Source organism: Protopterus annectens, chromosome 2.part0 (assembly GCF_019279795.1).
Source record: "Protopterus annectens isolate FY-2018-M chromosome 2.part0, PAN1.0, whole genome shotgun sequence".
NCBI lineage: Eukaryota > Metazoa > Chordata > Ceratodontiformes > Protopteridae > Protopterus > Protopterus annectens.
In genome coordinates, this window is record NC_056728.1 from 542,128,487 (window position 1) to 542,149,466 (window position 20,980).

General features: G+C 37.1%; 1 protein-coding gene across 2 annotated transcripts in view; it reads right to left on the minus strand.

Annotated features, from left to right (window-relative positions):
• EPHA5 (EPH receptor A5) overlaps nucleotides 1–20,980 on the minus strand; it is a 1,391,623-nt gene that overhangs the window by 1,157,919 nt on the left and 212,724 nt on the right. The gene's annotated exons all lie outside the window — the stretch shown is intronic.

Consider the following 20,980-nt stretch of genomic DNA (forward strand, 5'->3'; position numbering starts at 1 on the left):
TCAAATCCTGCCTCTTAAACATCGTTCCTGCTCTGCATATATTGTTCTTATAATTCCCATTTTTCTATGTAATTTGTTCCCTCCCTCCCTTTTCTAAATATCCCAATTCCAGTTGTTTTATCTGTGTTACTATATTCACTACTTCTAGTAAAGTTGGTCTAGACTTTGATTTCCATTTTCTAGTAACTGCTTTTTTGGTAGCCACCGTAATTAGACTCAGCAAGGCCCCACTATGTCTAGGAAATTCCGATTCTGTATCATAAATCAAAAAAGTAATATCCCCAGTCAATCCAATCTGCTCACCCAACATCTCCAACAGAGCAGTCTGTAGGGAATCCCTAACATCTGCCAGCTAAAATATGTTCCCAGCCACATCTTTTTTGCCCATTACACCTCCAACATTTTGCTATCCACCTGAGGAAAAATCTGAGGAAAAATTCTTTGGAGCCTACTTGGGGTATAAAAATACCTATGTAAACACTTCCAGGCAAAGATCCTAAATCTTCTAGACCTTGTTGGATATTTGGGAGATATGCATATATCCTCCCATTGTCTGTTTGTGAATTGTTTATGCAATCTCTCTTCCCAATCCTTTCTGAGCTCCTCTAATTGAGTTTTATAATTATCATGCAATATTTTATAACCTTTACTAATTATTCCTTTTACAGCATCTTCTGTTCTAGATTCTATTAAAAACTTCTTAAGAGCAGCCAACTATGTAGTCCATCAAAAGGTTTTGCAACCAGCTTTGGTGGTCAGAGAATTGTATTGGGGATCTTCAGGATGAAAATCACCACACTGTAGTTCTTCCATATATTTTCTGTGGTCTGCTGTGCCATTTTGTCACTAGAGGAACCAGTCAAGAAGATGACCTAAGGGAACCAATAGGCCTCTGCAATGAAGAGTTCTGACTTAGATGGAGTGAACTGGAGCCACTTATCCTTTCTCTACATGAGTTAGAGAACTTCTCAAAATTTGGGCTCATTGGGTTTTTTTGAGGATCTTAAGCAGATCTGAAATCCTTCCTCTTCCATTTGGCTTTATCCTGGGCCTTGCACTAGGAGAATCTAATGAAGGGGGAACTGAAATCCAAGCATCAGAACTACGTCCTGCCAAGACTCTCTAGTGTATCTGCCCTAGTGTAGAGGGAATGGAAAACAGGGAGAACAGTTAAGGGTCATCACTGGCCTATCACCTGAATTGTTGATTATGATGATTTATGCAGGGAAACCTGCAACATTCGTGTCAAAATTGGCAATACTCCCAAACTCAAGGCTGATATCACTGGTCCCCAAGGGACTGAAGCTGAATGATGTTAGACTTGTGGTCAAAGGTAAGAAGGTCAACCTCATTCCAAGAACTGATTGGTCAACACTAATGTTTTAAGATGAGGTCTGTGACTTTGACATCAAATATAGGAAAGCTTACTCAAAGGTCAGAATTCTCAGACAAGAAATAGTGTCATGGATGAACCCTGCAGATTGTCTGTCAGTGTTGATGGCAGCAGTAATTCAAAAAAGACAGAAACATCTAAACTGATGGCAAACTACAGTTGACATTGCAGCTATCAAGGCCAAGGGTATCAACCTTGACTGATTTATCAACATCAATGGGTTGACTGACTGCATCAAAGGAAATGTGAACTGAAGAATCCTCAATTAGTTTCAGAACTCAGATCAGAAAAGGTAGGCAGAGAAGATTCTCTCAAGTCATCAATGCTATTAGGATAAGATGCCTAGGACCAGATCTACAGGACATTAAAACTGCTTACCACATTCTTTTGTGGTCCAATTGGACCATCCCAGACTTAAGTGACCTGTTAGATGGACAAGGGATGGGGGAAGGCTATGAAGTTTGGGATCAGAAATCAAAGAAGACATGCTTTCAGATTGAGGAAGGGGTGTTCATCTCAACAGAACTACGCTTTCAATGTGCTTAGACCTAGGAAAGACAAGCTTAACAAAACGTTCATCCAGGACTGCAGCAGGTTTAAACACAAATGAATCATAAGCTGATTTGTTTTTAGCAGTAGGTACTGAAGCTCTATGTACTTCTAATGTCGTATTAACTGAATCTTTGGAGATGCTTATAGAAAGGAATGCATAGAAGAGGACTCTGTAGCAAGCATAATCTGACATTTTTCCACCTCCAAACAATCCTCAGAAAATTTCTACTCCTAAATATTTAACTCACTTTGTGTGCTTGCCCTGCTGTGGCACGTTTTGGAGGACTGAGCGGTGTGTTTCATTTCCATCCTGACAAAGAGCTAAACACTCCTTAAAATAAAAACACCAGCATACATAACTGCAGTGTAAAATGGTGACTAAGCTGAGAGGGCAGAGGAGAACCTGACTAGTATTGCAATACTTCAAAACATAAATGCTTCTGTCAAGAAAAGAAAAAAAAATGAATGTGCTTACCTGTCAGACATTGAGAATATAGCAACTTATCCACAGGAACAGCAATTGTGAACTTCAATACCAGAAACTGTAATCAAAAGATTAGCAGCCTCGGTCTGTTGATCAGTGGGACCCATCTTCAACATATTACTAAAACGATCTGGATAAGGGACCTTAAATGCCAAGCACTATGAACAGACGGGTGGTGCTAAGGAGGACTCAAAACATTTTAGGTGCTGCTCTGCGAAGTCCTGCCCAATCTTAGTCCCTACTAGACTTAAGATGAAACTGCCAATGTTAGCTGAAGAATTACTACTAACACCTTGATGGATTAAATATGCCATCTGACATTTTTATAATCCTAATAATAGACATAGCAAATGATTTGGAATTTAGACAAGTACACTACAAGTCCTTGAAATAAAGATCCCATGGGTAAACAAGATGTAATAAATTTGTTGAATGAAATACTAACTAAAACAGAGGATGAAATAACTGCTAAAATATTTTTCCCATGGTGGCAATCCCCCATGCCTTCCTCATGCAATGGACTTTGTCCCATGCACCCATCTTATAAATACTAACCCTATTGTTTCATAAGTGTGGAAAACAGAAAAAATAGTGTAAACTCTAATTTGCACATCTGCAAGTTTGCAAAAGAACCAGCATGTGTTAACATTTTCTGTTAATGGTAACTTAAGGGATTTAGGATTAGAGTTACTGCCTTGTAACAGTTACCACATCCAAAATAAAGCATATCTTTTTCACAGATGACACAAATATCCTCAAGACACAAACACCCACCAAGAAAGTCTGACACAGACTAAAATGGTGCCATAGTCACTGTCTAAAACTCATTGCCAAGAAGTGCGTAATAGTAGCTTTTGGAAATCTGGCCACCTTGGAAATCAATACATTACTAATAAGAATGGAACCAGTAGTCAGGTATTTGGGAACCCATGTAGACAGTGATTTGGCCTTTGACCATCATATATCGGCTGTAGCGAGGATATTATTCTATCTATCACAACTTACAAGCAATGGTTATGGCATCTAGGTCCAAAGATGCCATTGTTTTGTTGTACTGTACTCACATAGGACCAATCATTGAATACAATGCTCCCTTTGGTATATTCCTAACAAGGCATATGCAACAACTGGATCATCTACAGAGGTAAAGAATACACGGTATAGAAAAAAAGTCCTATGCAGACCTCCCAAAAGCTTTGTCCTTATACTTAGTATCCTTACAGGATGCTGACAGGTAATCTATGCCTGGCCTACAAACCATCCGATAATCCAGTATTACTGGACCTGTTGCATATCTGCAAAACAAATAGCAACCAAAACACCTGTTCCAAGGACCCAAGCCTCATCTGCAACATAAATAAGGCATGCTGGAGATACAAGTATGTGTCTCAGAGGCTGATACTTCTGTGAAACAGGCTTCCCATCCATGTGAATCACAGTTCTTCCATTCACATATTCCAGAGAAACTTAGATCAGTGTACCTGGAATCACAGATATATCCCTGGTCTGGTAATTATGTCGAGGAAGCTTGTAAATGCTCAAACACTCATGGCTCAAAAAATTGCTGGAAGACAATTATATGACGATCATCTGATTTATATATGATAACAGGTCCCCCAAGCTCCAGCATACAAAGAATGTATTGTGAAGATAACCGTTACAGTAGTTTCATCCAGCCGTAATCAAAGCGAGTAAAATTCTGAAAGTTAGCCTTTCCACAATCAGAAGACTAAAAGCATGACACTAGTTACTCATCTTAAAACATGCTGAGCAACCAAGCCTATTAGTGAATACAAGCTCCTGGAGGTACATCAGACTGTTTTTCCTGCTTGCTATTTATTAGTTCTTCTTTGTACTGCTAGTAGTCAGGAGTGTGTCGTTTCATGCACTGTCACAAACATTCCACACAGATTCATACCCATCAGCAGAAGCATTGTTATTTTGTTTTATTAGAAATATGGGTACAGTTCTGATAATGATTGTGTTTTATTGGCAAGCCGTACATATGTATATAGTTTATTGAATGATTTAATATTTTTCTCAACTTTTTTGCTAATCATATGTGATTGCACCATCCTGTCACTCCATTATATTTCATTGTACTTAACACTGTTATCTAGCTATAGTTGTTTTCCTGTCGGATATGTTTGTTCTTGGTATTGTACTCAATGGAAATGTCATTTAAGAAAAGTCAATAAAGAGATTGTTAAAAAAAGAAACATGGCTAAAGTTCAGGAATTTTACTTCATTGCACACTGGCAAAAAAAAGCCATTTTGTCTAGATCACTCAATAATGTCTACCTATAAGATGCAGAGTTACTATAAAACATGATACAATACTTGGGCAAAACTGTTAATTTTGACTTTAAGTAAAACTGCATTAAAATAAACTAAAATTAAAAAAAAAAACTTTGTGTTATGTACTATTGATCTTCTGAGCTGAAATGTCTGTTACTCTGAAGAAATATATAAACAAGGCACAATGATGAGTCATTTGAAATGTCTGCAAATATAACATGAGAAGTTTTATTTTTTTCTAGCAGATGCCACCAAAATGGTTTTACTTTACATTCTGTAAGGTCTCTTGGGAATCTGCTTTTGTTTTGCTTTTCTGCAAACTAACAAAAAAAAAAGATTTAGAATCATCACTGTAAGGCATGGAAAATGTTTTCTCTATTTAGAATGACAGCTTGTGTATTTGCACTGTTTGTAAATGTATTATTAGTCTATGCTTTAAAAGACATCACTATTCCTAATATTTCAGCCCAAGAAAATGGGTTATTTTCCATTCTGTGACTCTGTTTTCTGCTTCTCAGTATTTGCAGAGAAGCTACATATGGCTACCATAAAGAATGTTCCCTCTAGGAGCAGTGGTTCTGCCCTTTGTGCTCCCGGCTGTGTAAATGGTTACTTGTCTCATTTATTTCTTGCTACCTCAGTGGCAAGCTTGTTAACATTTGCTTCCCCATGTAAAATGGATCATTTGTTTTCATGACTGCACATAAATTCACTTTTTAACTCAGTAGATATTTGCTATGAAGAAAGGAACAATTGCATTCCAGCTGTACTACCAGCCATTTTACCCATTCTAAATGAATTGTGGTATGTGTGTGTGTGTGTGTGTGTGTGTGTGTGTGTGTGTGTGTGTGTGTGTTCACACCATCATAGACTTTTAGTCTTTCATTATCATTACAGTGCATTTCTAACAGAAAGCAACTTCTTACTGTCAATGTTCACACTTTCCTCGATACATGGCAGGGCAAGTCACTTGACAGAACATTTTAGTGAAGAGCATATTTAATGATAATCTTCCAACAGAGAAAAAAAGCTTTATTCTAAAATTAGGAAGGCCTTGAGTATTCAGCCAGATAGTCCTGCAACCCCCCCCCCCCAAAAAAAAATGAAATAGCTTTTACTTGCAGTTCTGATATTTCACTGCAGCTGTGCTTATTCACAGCAGTGGAGCCTGATTATGAATGGCTATACAATCTGTGCGATTTGTGGCAATACTCCCTCAGGACAGCTCTGCAGAAATACATTACAGAAAAGAAAAAAAGGAGTGAGCATGAGCTTGGATAACAATGACGTACCTGGAAAGAAATCTCAGCAAGTGTACTGACTACTGTAGGCGTGAGCTCTAGTTTTTATAGGAATATTTACTTCAAGAAATAATATAACAATGAATATACTGTATATGTACAAATATATATATATATATATATATATATATATATATATATATATAAATGTGCATGTTTGTATATATATATATATATATATATATATATAGAGAGAGAGAGAGATTAAAATGCACACATTTGCACACATGCATTTGCAACACCATTACTCACATGTACAGTTAAAAAAGTACCCAACCACACACACACACACACACACACACGCACACACACACACACACACACACACACACACACACACACACACACAAACTACCGAGGCATTTAAATTTTTCTAAATCTTCCTTCGGTAAAGTGCAGAGATACACACTTTTTTATCTGTGTTGATCTGTATGACAACAAAGTTTACTTTAACAGTGAACAAAAATGTGGTTGATATCACACAACCTCAAACTTTAGATTAGCTTCCTATATTGAAACAAACATTACAGGCATAGATCACAGTAATGGATCTCATAGCAGCATTCGAGCTGCAGGTAAAATAAGGTATAGAACATCTAATATCTCTAACACCCACCTTATCAGTCCTGATTATTTCTGCATTTGGAATACTATGAAATCAGATCTAATGCTTAACATTCAAAACTCAGACAGCCAAAATGAAGATTAGCTTAAATGGATTTACAAGGTGGCAATTTAGTTGTGATAAGCTTTTACCTTACAATTTTCTAAATTAAATGTATACAACTTTGCTGTTTTTGCTTCGGTTTTGCTTGAACAATGCACTTACGTGAAAGGAAAAAAAACATAATACAATCCTACTACTTGTTTTTACAAGTAATTTTCACAAGATCAGAGGAAAAAAACAATATATTGAAAGAGCATGGTAACTTGTTTTAACAAAGCAATGTTCACACCGTGGACAGGGGATTGTCATAATGGTGAAGCTACATGTCTCACAGACATAAGGTACAGTCTTTGATTCTGACCTTTGATCGTTAACTGGTTATTACTTAGGCATGTAGCAGTCTGCATTTACCTATTGCACAGAATGATGTTAAGGTGGTAGGTTTGGCATAATAGTTAAGGTCTCTACTTCACAGGTACAGGGTTTTATTCTGACCTCTAGTTGTAGGCTTGACATGTAATAATTTGCAGAATGACAGCCTAGCATTTACCTATGAAGTACTCTACCAGAAGAATATAAAACTGATAACATATTGCAAAACAAGGTGCAAAACACATGCCACAGTTTACCAAATGAAGGAACAACAGACTATTATGTATTCTCCCTGTGACTAGACCATCTACAAGCTATCAACAATGCAATGTTGTGCTTTTCAGCCTATACTGCATACCACCTGCAGGGGGCAGCAACACTTCATCTCTTTTCCTCTGTAGACCTGATTACTTTTCGGGATGCAGTCTGCAGAAATGGCTGCTGCTGCTGCACCATAGCTAAATTCAAAATGTGCAGGCTTATTTTTTCCTGACTGTAAAAATAGTACAGCACATTTAAGAATGAGTTTCAGAAAGTAACAAAAGCTCCCACATGAGTGAATTTTTATCACACATCAGCAGTTAACTACACAATGGTTAACTACAAAACGGCACACTTGAAAAGTTAAACTTTGTTCAATTTTTAGAACTTTTCAGGAATTTCCTAGCTAACTAATATTTTAAAACTTTAGTGTGGTTGTCTTTCCTCTATATCTAAGGCAAGATGGCCATAACCTGCTATGATAAATATTTTGCTTTAGAATATTGTTTTCCCCCAACAGAATTTGCTAGTTACTCCACATCCTTACATCAATTTTATAATTTTAGTGAACAACACAATTTTTTTTTTTTTGAAGCAAGTGAAGTGTTAGAGTAAAGCAAAGCAATTTGTACCAGAAGCAAGCAAAGTAAAGTTACTGGAATTTGTAACTGTGGCAATAGTGAATTTTCCATGTAAAACACAATGTTCTAGTCTGATAGAATAAAAAACGTCTTACATAGGATCAATGACTGAAGACCTGCAACACTCAGGCATGAATGTTGAAGAAGGTAGGAGAAAAGCATTGACTAAAGAGAGATGGTGATGAAATAGCTCAACCCCATATAGAAAAAAATAGGAAAAAAGAAGGTCGTTGATGATGATGATAGGATTCAAAAGCAATAGATATGTATGAAGTGTATGAAGGAGCACAGACCATTTTATTTCATGAGAGTTCTGCAAAAAGTAAGTGTAACAAAAAATGCAATACTTCTAAGAAAAACTTATGAAAAAGTACATTCATACACATCTACAGGATGCCTTTTTTTTTTTTTTTTTTTTTTTTGGAAGGGTGAGTCATTCTGTTATTCCCAGTTACTGGGTAGTGCAAATTGGGCATTCAGAAGGTAATCCTATGGTAACGAGGCTCCAGACTATCAGAGGATGCTGATATTTGCAGGCTATGGTATTGGATACCAGCAGCACTGTATTTTGCCACAGTGATCGGATATGTTATTTTCCTTTGTATTTTTTTTTAATACTTGCTTTACTCCTTGCCACAAGATCATCTAGGCCATCCCAGCGACCCATTAACCAGTTATTCTGCAATGCTGCATGGTCACAGCCACTGATATAATGGAGTCAAGAGTCAAGCAATGGTGGACCTTCATGCTAAGTGGTTTGCTTGTTTGTTTGTTTGTTGCTGAATATGCACCTACCTTTCGTTGTATTCACTTTGCAGTCTACACTGGAAGTCAGCATGTAAGGAGCATTGCATAGTGACATAATTTAGTCAGACAAGTGCTTATCCCTTTAGGCAGCCTTATTGTACTAGGAACAGAAAATGTTATACTGAGACAAAAGTCCTGAGAATCAAACACAACTCCACACAGTCTGAGTGAACTGACAGCTGCCATTTTTTTAACCTTTCTCAGACAGCACATCAAGATGTAGAACTCCTAAGCAAACCATGGTTTTCTACTCAAACATGTCTCTATAATACAGGCAGATTTTCCATCACTGTCCTTCACATGTATACTTTGTACACTGACTTATTATTTCAGTTGAAGGAACGGGTGGTAACATTAGGTTTTAGTGGATGACTGTGGGGGGTGACAGATGCTAAATATGCAGTAATGCATGTTTTGCACCATTACATATGACTAATTGTGGAAAAGGAAATTAAAAGATATTAGTACGTATAAACATGCTTGTGCAGTTTATTCAGGGACATTAGAAGAAGTAATTAAGAACACTGGCAAGATATCTGTAGATAGGCAGGTACATGGATGTGTAAAGGATTGATGTATACTATTTTCAGGCATTCCACATACATACCAAGCACTGCACTCCTCCATTATGCCACATAATGTCAAGCAGCCTCTATCCTGTAAGTATTTAATTAATTCATTTAGCCATCTTAAATTTGTTGAGATGGTGAGTGTGCTGTTCCACTGGATCCTTTTTAACCATGGCCTAAGCCTGATGTGAACAGGGGAAGATTGAAGACCAGTACAGCGGCTTTAAAAATAAATAATGCACAGTACAGCCATGGTGGCACAAATCAGTCAAGCAACAATAAAACATACATGTATAATGTGAAATGACAGAGTTGGTGGTTTCTCACTTTACTTAGTATAGTACACATGCACAATGTATAAACACTGCTGCATTCATCAACAACATCTGAAGGCTACTCCTTTCTGTGGACCAGGCATTTTGATGTACACCATCCCACCTGCAGAAAGAGCAGGTAGACTTGGTGATGGATGGGGGCACTGGGACAGCCAGAATGAATGAATCAATGAGGGTAGTACACATCAACTTGCTGGACTAAACTAAAAAAATAACTTTTTTTGAGCAGACCAATCTGTGTATCCCCATGGGGTGGGGTTCTTCGCCCCTCATCCGCTTACTTATAAACTCACTCCAGGGTTCATCAGCTGTGGAAGAAAAATGAAAAGAAAAAAAAAACTTCTTTGGAACTCTGATGGTAGACACATAGGAACTATGTCAACAGTAATTCCTATACAAAACAGTGATTGGGTAGTTTCAGAGTTAGAGAATAATATAAAATAAAATAAAAATGTATAAAGCATTTCCTCATTCTAAGTCATTCTAGCAATGATACAGACTTCCATAGCAATGAGACACTAACCTGCCCTCAATCATAAATATGCAAGAGTGCTTGCCCACAAAAATAAAATGTTCTTTTTTATTTTTTTTTTATGAAATGTAATGGGCTTCTTTTTGCTTAATTTTTCTCTAAAACTATGTTACACTGTCTAATTTCCAGAAAATGCAAAGTGAATTAATAATATGATTACTATACTGTACGCATCCGATAATGCCTGACAGTGTGTATGTTACTGTGCACTTGTTACACAGTAACACATATCCTGGACAACATTATTGCACTTAGAGAGTGGAATGTCTGTAAAATCGTTGCTTTACTTACTTATTTAATTTTTACTACTATAGTATTATTATTATTATTATTATTTTATACTTCTGATGCAAAATACTTTCTCCACCTAACGTTTTAAGCTTGCTATAGTATATGTAAATGGTTTTGGAGAAAGTATTTTGCATCCAAAATATAACAGTTTAAAAAAATGTCCAGATATCTACCTTATTCTTGGCCTCTTACTCTTAAAGTTTGAGGTTTGTTGCAATCATAGGGAATTGAAGTCATTAAATAATGACACATTTCAGTTTCATTCAGAAAATGCATGCAAACACAGCTTATTCTAGTTTTCTGTCTAATTTTATAAAAGAAAAGTTTAAAATGTATTCCTATTTTTCAGCCTTTTTCCCCTTTTATTTTAGGCTTTATCAGGATTTCTTGAGCTGAGTTTGAGAGGTCTTCATACCTCTTAACTACTGCTGCCACTCAATCTCTCTCTCTCACACACTAACACACTTCTGCTGTTATGCATGCAAGCATACATACACTCACATATGCAGAGGGAAACATAAACACACACGCACACACACAGACACACACACACACACACACACTGACACACAGACACACACAAACACACACACACACACTCACAGATACACACAGACACACACACAGACATAGACACAGACAGACACACAAAGACACAGACACACACACACACAGTCACACACAGACACACACACACACACACACACACACACACACACACACACACACACACACACACACACACACACACACACACACACACACACACACACACACACACACACACTAATATTATTTCTTTTTTTTTTATTTTACACTCGCTGAACAGCACAAGCACTGCTTAGCGAGCAAAAAATAATGGCGGACATTATTTCCATTACAGTCCATGCTCCACAGCAGCTTAATATGCTGCCATGAAGTGGCAGACTCATTTTTCAGTGGGCATTACCTGATGTTAACACCCTGCTGGAGAGAACTCATTTTTCAATCAGAGCGGTGATGTACAGGATGCCCGTACTTTAACGTGGATTAACACGCTTACTAACATGTTATTCATTAATTTTATTTGCTAGACTGACAAGGTAGTTCATTTCTTTGAGCTATCAACGATGGCTTAGTCCTGATAATGTGAATGCATTGCGTGATGACAACTTTAATCAGCAGATATCAAATACAAATATGTAAACAATCTATGGGATGTAGCTTTGAAATCAATAACTTATTTTATGACAGAAACACAGGGTAACAAACCCGTGAGCAACCATGCACTTACTTCACTGTAATCTCTAGGGAAAGGGATGCCAAACGTTTCGACATACTTGCTACATTCAGTAACAATTTTAGAAACAATCAGTTCTTACTCTTACATGTTCAGTAACTAATATATGCACTTTTTACACTCATATTTACATGTATTAGAAGAGACCAGAACTGGGCACTTAGTTCATTATAATGACACATGCTATGTTAACCCAGTTACAGGAAATGTGGCATTGTGGTGCAGATATCTAACCTGATTAATGCCTTCCTTAGAAGTGTTGATGTACTTTTGTGAATGGTAACAGAACAGATGTTTAGTTACTGCTCATAACGTCACAAGTACTTGTGGAAATAAGGTACGAGTTCACTATAGTTTAATGATTTACTTGTCTTCCATAGACTTCATAGTACATACTAGTACATTCTCAGCAAATCAGGCTAGCATTAACAAAACTAAATTAATATGGATAAGGCTATGTGAGGACATTAGAAAACATCATAACATTTACAAGTAATACAAACCGTGATGAAAAGCAAGTATTTCTTAATGCAAAATGATAGTATACAGTGCCGTGATCTTGTTAAATTAGGCTAAATTGATAGACTGTGATGAAGTACATAGAGTTGCATAGTCTGTCACACACCTTCAACATACCCCTATATGTTTTTGCATAATCAATTCAATATCTATATATATATATATATATATATATATATATATATATATATATATATAAAATCATAAATCTAACGTGAGCTAATAGTTATATTAAAAGATTTTCAAAATACTTATGGTAAGGTTCTGATGCAAAAAGAGCTGCAGTGCTGTTTTACAGCACCATCTGAAAAGGGTGATTTGATTCATTCACAGACGTGTGATGTAACATTTAGAATGATAATGAGTGCTAACAGTGTCGGTTTATAGGAGATGGAGGTACAAATGGTATGTTATGACTAGGTTAAAAAGAGTGTATGAAGCAAGACGGAAAAAACACCAAACCCAGCATCCTGTCTGGTTAGAAACACCTGCCAGTTCCACAGACAAATTACAGTTTTGCACAACCATACAATAGTGGTAGATATTCATGTAGATGACTTGCTTTAGCAGTAATTAGTAATGAGATTTCTGTTGCAGGAACATCAACATCAAGCCCATTTCCAGCCCTGGGGACATCATTACATCCCCTAGATAAAACTAGCATCCATCTGTGGCACTACAGAGTATTCTTCCTCAGGAGAATCACATGCTCTCCTGCCTACTTAGTCCTGGAAATGGCACTTAGTAATCTTTCAAAGACAATATACCCATGGATTCTGTCTGCACCAGGGATTTAAATAATTAGGGTTTTGCCAAGGCTATCCAGACCTGAACAGGCCGGAGTCCCTTATATGGGAAAGAAGAAAAAAGGAAGTTGCACAATTATATAGTAACCCAGACCCAGGGTGCCCAAAGAAGATAAGAGAAGAGGTGAAGGTAGGAGAGAAACCAATCATGCCCTAATAATCTTTTCAAACATCTATTATTGTGGTAAATTGCTATACTAGTGCATTATGCTTTTCATGTCGAGCACTGCGGTAGTACTCATCACTACTGGAATAATTCCCAGAGTTACAAGGAGTGATTCGGAGAACAATGATGAACCCAACACCATAGTCCTCTTTCACTCTCACTCTCTTTCTCTCCATTTTCACCGATATCTAGCTGATTGTACGTAATGAAGAGTAAGACACTGCCTCCACATAGACTGAACCATCACTCTCCCAAGAAAGGCAACCGTGGATGTAATAGCTGTAGTGCTGTGGGCTCTTACGCTCGCCCCATACTCCTAGGATAGTAGTAACAGAAAGTAATTGAGTGGACCAGCCACTTTGACATGTTCGTACGAATACTGATTTCCTTTCTTTCCTGCTTGTAAAAGGCATAAGCAGCTGATATGAAGTTTGGAAGTCTCTTGTATTATCTGGATAACATTCAGTTGTCTATTTACGCTTAAGAAGTGTAATACTATTTCACTCTTGTCCTGAGGGCAAGGAAAGAAAATGAGCAGCTGGGTAGTTTGGTTATGCGATAACTGGTCCTAAGGTTGTCCCTCTATTTTTGGAAAACTACAAAGGGTTGTCTATACTTTACAGCCCATAGTTCTAAAATCCTTCAAACTGAGGCAATAGCAAATGACATAATTTTCCAGTTTAAGAATTTAAGGAGGATCAATGCACCAGGTTCAGTCAGAAGCTGAGGAAGCTTTTCCAGGACATAAGTCAAGTTTCATGGAGAAGCAGAAAGCTTTCCAGGTTGTCTCAAATGTCAAACTCCCTTAAGGAAGTACATAACAGGATGCAGTGACTTAAGACACAGAATCATAAATATATGGGATGAAATGGTCACACAATGTACATTTACAAACATGTATGCCTGGCTTGATTTGAACAACTCGAGTAATGGAGAATCAAGAAACTGATGCAATGAGGAGATCCAGATTCTTGCTGTGGCACCATAGAGAAAGGCTCTTCCCTTTCACTAAGTAGGAGTTCCTTGTAGCAGGAAAACCTAAACTCCTTAATGACAGTCAGAACCATGAGTGATGCCCGAAGAGAAAAATGGAAAAATCATCCAAGCAATGAGGTGCTGGTTCTTTGTGTTGTCATCTGTTAGTGCCTCTTGTCCTATATGAGCAGGTCATACTGCAAAGACAGGATGACAGATCTAACCTGGATATCTGTATGAGAAGAGACAATAAGGTCCACCTGTGCCAAAAGGGTATAAGGAGCACCTTTGTCCACTCCTCTCTTATTTTGTACATTACCCTCAGTAGAAATGGGATCAGAAGGAATGGATACAGAAAGAAACCTGCACATCTGATGGAGAAGGCATTCTTTTACTTGCTTTCTGTTGTGGGCACTTTAATATCTATTACTTAAAAACAGGCAGAATGACTACCTATTGCTAACCATTTAAGGGTACTTAACACCTACTGTACAATGAGGCAGATTAATTACAAACTGCTATCTATGAGTAAATTTTGTTTACACTGGATTTTTCTTCACTAAGGCAGTCCACAACCTTATCACCCCCATTCCTAATATAACAACTTCATCTATAAAACTTAAATCTCCTTATCTGCAGATAGAGGACAGGATGGCTTATTTCAATTACAGAAGGAATCATACTCCTTGTTCTCCTTGGAAAAGTCTATACCACGATGCTGAAAAGAAGACCGTTTCCAATAATAAAAGATTAGATTCCATATTATAGCAATATGGACTTTGTGACTGCAACAGAATACTGCATCTGCACAGGTACTGGAATGGTCAGAGAGGATGATGAGGACTGTCTGCTTGTGCTTGTACCCCAGAATACCTTGTATGAAGTGTAACAACAGTATGGGGCATTTGTGCCACTGCCATGTGCCATTTGGTCTCAGTAGTTCAGGAATGGGTTTGTCCTGCTATTAAGTCAAATACATCCATGATAGGAGGACTCTGACATCAATGTGTCTTGTCTCCCTTGCTGCGTGTGATCTTCATGAGGAAGATATCAAGGCACAGCTTTGGACTGGAGAGTAGCCAGACCGGCAATATCAGGGTTGCATGTTTACTGTTAGCATCAATGTTTAATGTTAAAATATGAAGCCACCCTCTTTGCATTAAGTAAATGTGATACCAAGTGTGTACTGCAAGGGGTAGTTGCTGAGCGTGAAGTTAAGACAATAAAAATTTCCTTTCTAAACCAGGGGTCATAATTCTTCTGGAAGACAGTGGCTTGTTCTCTGGAGATGAAGGTGTGCTGTTACTTCAGGTGGAGCAGTTTAAGAATCTCAAGGGTCTTCTTTACAACTGAAGTTAGATAAGATGAAGAAACTGACCAACAGACTGGTACAGAAGCAGCAATGGTGCAGATATTGTACTTGACTGGGGTGGTATGGTAAGGATTAAACTGTCAGTTTAACATTATATGTCACCATCCACACCTGTGTTCAAGAACCTTGAGTAACTTACAGAAAGGATGACATGTTGCATTTTAGGGGTCCAGATGGAGAGATGATAAAATCAGCAAGCAAATGAGAACATCATTGCTGGAATTGAATTCATCCACACGTCTTGGTGAGTGCTTTTACCAGGTGGATCCTGTTTTTAAAAAATCTCACCAAGATGACACTGATATGCAGACTGTATTGTATATAGCATATATTATGGACAGAAGTAGGTTCAAAATAAAAAAAAAAACAGCTTAATGCACAAATCTCAAGATAAAAATCTGCTCAATCATGATAGGCACACTTGTGCCATGACTGAAAAAATGACAGCGAAGAATCACCAAGACACAGAAACATTCCTACAATGGCGTTAGGACAGGCTCAGGGAGCAGATGCCTCCCCTGTTGTAGAAGGAAGTAGTAGTCCAACTATAAAAAAATGACTGGCCAAAAAAGAGCCATAAAGATGATAGAGTGGACTACCAAAGATAAGAAAGAAATTATGTATTATTACTATTATGTAAGAAGTCCAGAATTTCCATATAGAGAATATCCAAAAAGATTAAGAGAGAAATTTGAGGAAAGAAAAATACTTACAAGACAAATTGTCAAAAGCTTCAAATGCAAATTTTTGTTCACTAGTACAGCAGATTTATGAAAAACATTATATAGACCAAAAAACCTTGGGTCATTTGGAAAAAGAGGTGACTGAGGAAGTACAACATTATAAACAACAAAAACCTACAGATTTTTGAATGCTATAAAAAAGAAGCATAACCATGAGAAAGAAAGAGAGATCTGATATGGTGTAATATTTATGCAAAGGAGAAGGCCAAACTAATCAATACAAAAAAGCAGCACCAAAGATATTTGAAGAGAAATACAAGCAAAGGCATCTGGATATGGAATATTTTACAATACAAATATAAGAAAAAAAGGGGGAAAGTAGAAAAGAGGATTAGTAATGGAGAAGTTAAATAAATAAAAAGTAAAGTTATGGATTACATGCGAAGTGAAGGATTTAGTGCAGAAAATCCAACTCGGGCAACATCACAGCAGGATAGGGCAATAGATCCCCAAATTAAGGAGAAACAGGTGGAATGGAAAGCAGCTGCTCAGCTTCCACATGAAGAAACTCTAGAGCCTTCAGTGGGAAACCAGTACAAAAGTTAGCTGGAGTTCAACAGCAAGGGAAGGAACAGGAAACAGTTGCGACTCTGACATAGCCAATGTTGTAGAGTGATAGACCAGTGAGTTCCCGCAGGATGCAGCATAATAGAATATATTACAGGAAGATGTTCTGGAACTTTCTGAAGAATACCCACGCATGGTGGAGAATAAAGAATGTGCCCTCAGTTTAGAAGAAAATGATACAAGTGAAGAGTTGCTTGATTTATTAGAGATGAATAGACATATTATGATCGATGAAAGAAATAGATTACAGAAAGTCAATAAGACCCAAAATATTAGAAGTCTGTTAAAACAAATAAACATAACACAAATTCAAGTGACATAGCAGAAGTAAATAGGATACATTACTGTGCAGCTAAATTAATAACAGATGAAGTCTTAACACAGAAATACACAGCAATAAGGGAGAGGAAGGAAGAAATCAAATGCCGTAATGGAAGTATCAAACAGAGAAAACTATAGAGCAATTAAGACAAGAAGTTTCACTATTAGAAGAGTATAGAAGGGGAAACAGATCAACATAAATACTTGGAAAGACAGATGTGATAAAAGTAATGCACTACATAAGCACAGACCATAATCTATCATACATTATCTCAAATAATAAAGTAAAGATATCTGCATAGGGAAAAAGCTTAGAAGATATGCAGATTATAAAGGAAACGTACAAAATAAGCAAATCATTGATGACTCCAAGAAGTTTTACAGAAAACTGGGAAAAAAAGAAAAATAGAAACACCACCAAAAAATGAAGAAATGAGCACATTTTGGAGAAATATGTCTAAATGACCTGTCAAATATAATAAAGTTATTGAATTTACAGAAGTTAAAGAAACAGTAAGAAATTCAAATGTGTAGGATATGAAATGGGTTAAAGTAAAGGCCTGGGAAATTGAAACAAAATTAAGAAAAGCTCCTAATTGGAAAACCCCAAGCCCAGGTGCAGTACTTAACTTCTGGCTAAAAGTATTAACATCTTTACAAGAAGATTTAGCCATGAGTAACTACTATTTATATGCACACCCAAACAGACACAAACCTGGTTAACAGGAAAAACATTACTCATCCTTAAAAGTGAACCTGCAAGCTATCCTAAAAATTATAGACCAATAACTTCACTTCTGAAGTTCCGAGGAAGTATAAACTATATACTAAAATTGATGCTGACAGAGTTTATAGTCATTTAGAAGAAAACTCAATCCTGGCAAGAGAACCAGATAACAAAAGAAAGCCATATGGAACAAAGGATCATTTGTTGTTAAATAAAGTTATAATGAAGAATTGTAAAAAAGGGGAAGAATCTAAGTATGGTATGGAGAGATTACAAAAATGCATTTTACAGCATCCCACGTTCATGTATAAAGGAGTGCTTACAGATGGATAAGATACACCCTATATTGATTGATTACATTACAGTGACCAGTGACCATGAAACAGTGGCAAACCACTTTGCAGCTAAGCCATGATAAAGGACAAATTATTATCTCAGGAAAAAAAATTCAAAGGGGATATTCCAGGGTGACGCTTTGTCACTGTTGCTCCTTAATCCATTAAGCTGTCTGCTTAACAAATTAGATTGTTGTTACAATTCGGCTCCAAGAAAACAAAATGTAAAGACTTCTCATCTTCTTCTTGTTGATGATTTAAAACTGTACAGTTCATCAGATTAGGAGCTGAAAGCACAACTGGAAGTGGTCAAACCTTTCTCAGATGATATAAATACATCATTTGGTCTTGATAAAAATGCAAAAGTAATATTTAAAACAGGAAAGAAAATATGAGTCTGGGATAGGAATGTGATATAAAGAAACTTAATCAGGAGTGTATAAATATTTGGGAATTGATGAAGGACCGACAATAAAACACAAACAAATGCAAACAAAACTCAGAAAGTAATATTTTAGAAGACTAAATTTAATCCTAAAAACAGCCCTGACATCTAGGAACAAAGTCCAAGCTATAGACCAATTTGTTCTTCCTGTCCTAATTTAAAGTTTTGGGGTGACTGACTGGCCTCAAAAGTTATTGGATCAGTTGGACCGGAAAACAAAACAAAAAAAGGCTTCATGCTTATCAGATGATATAAAAAAAAAAATGTGAGAATACCAAGATTATACTTTCCCCGTTCTGAAGGAGATATGGGCCTCCCCAAAATTGAATACATGTATAGATCTAAATTTGTAGGACTGCATACATAGCTGCTGACTTCATCGGATTCAAACATAGAAAGTTTTGAAACATGATGAGAACAAGTCTAAAATGATTTCCCTGCTTTTTTTAGCAGAGCATATCTGTGTCAAGTGGGAATGGAAACCAAACCAGAACTTGACAAAAGGGAGGCAGCAACTGAATGTGCAAAAAAAAAAACAAAAAAAAAACAAAAGAAACAATATAAGGAGATGGATCAGATAAGATGGCAAGAAATGTGGAAAAGACATAAATATAGTTGCAAGTACAGAAAACTCCTAGAACAACCTCATCAAGATCTGATGCAGTAATGGTTAAGAAAGACAAATTTAAACCAAAAAAATAAAGGTTCATTTTGGTGGCCAAGGAAACTGGACTACATACATGTTGGTTTACAAAGTTCATTGAGCATGTGCGAGAAACAGACAAATGCAGGTTCTGTAAAACAGAACTGGAAACAGTCACACATCTTGTTGCTGGGTGTGATACACTAATGACAGAAGGCCTGTATACTGAAAGGCATAATGATGTGGTAAACTGTTGCTTTGGGGATTGTGAAAACATTACAATACTGAAGTAGTTGAGAAGTACAGGAAACATGAGCCACAAAGCATTACAGAGAATGGTGAAGTTTATATCACATGGAATTACCCATTACCAACGGTTCAAAAAGCAGATGCAAGTAAACCAGATATCATAAGCCATGAAAAGAAGTAGCATCGATCATTGAAACTGCTACACCTAGTGATTACATAGTCTTACATACAGAGAGACACAAAGTTATAAAATACCAGGATTTGCAGGCAGAAATGAAGGCAATGTGGAAGAAAGATACCCAGACATTTCCAATAGTAGTAGGAGCAATAGGTCTCATAAAAAAGAATTTACAGTCATATTTAGATATGCTATCAATACATGCAACTCCATATGAATTGCAGAATAAATAATTTCTGGGCACATTGTGGGTGCAGCAAAAAGCACTTTTGGCTAACATCAAAGATTGAAACAATACTAATTTCACAGACTTTAATCATACTTTGACTTTAGGAATGGGGTCCATTCTCGTCATGATATTAGAAACCCATAGGACTTGGAGAAATTAAACCGTGGTCACAAATTCTGTGTAACTGCAGAAAGGATGACATCATAGTTTCAAGTGGCAGAAAGGTAGTTCTTTCAAACAATACTTGAATAACTGGGTGAACTCTACTCCTTTGGGTTGAGAGGAGTGAGTTTAGATGGTTTGAGCACCTTCTGAGGATGCCATCTGGATGCTTCCTTCTGGAGATGTACCAAGCAAGATCCACAAGCAGGAGACACTGAGCCAGGCAGGCAGACCCAGCATACATTGAGGGTATTACATCTTCCAGATTATTTGGTAAAACTTGCAGATCTTACAGGATGTGCTTTAGACCATTGTTGAGGGTAGGGAAATGTGGTCTACTCTGCTTAGTTTGCTGTGACCACAGTCTTCATCAGAGCAAGAAGTTAACAGAAGTGGCAGAAATGAATGTGATGGACAGTGTATTTAGTTTGAATGGTGCAGTAGTTGCATTGTCGCATCACATGAAGAGGTTCTTTGGTTCAGTTCTCAGCTGGGGTGCCTTCTGTGTGGAGTTTGCATGTCCTCCCTGCGTTCGTGCGGGTTTCCTCCAGGTGCTCCAGTTTCCTCCCACATTGCAAAAATACATGCATCTGGAGCATTTCTCCTCAGGCCTCCACTGAAAATTGGCTTTGTTCCAAGTAGGACTTTCCCAGTAAACAAATAATAGATAACATAGTTGAGAAGTTCATGCTATTACTAAAAAGACATACCAAAGGAAATACCTGCATTCTTTAAGTGATATGTAGCTATTGTTCACTATT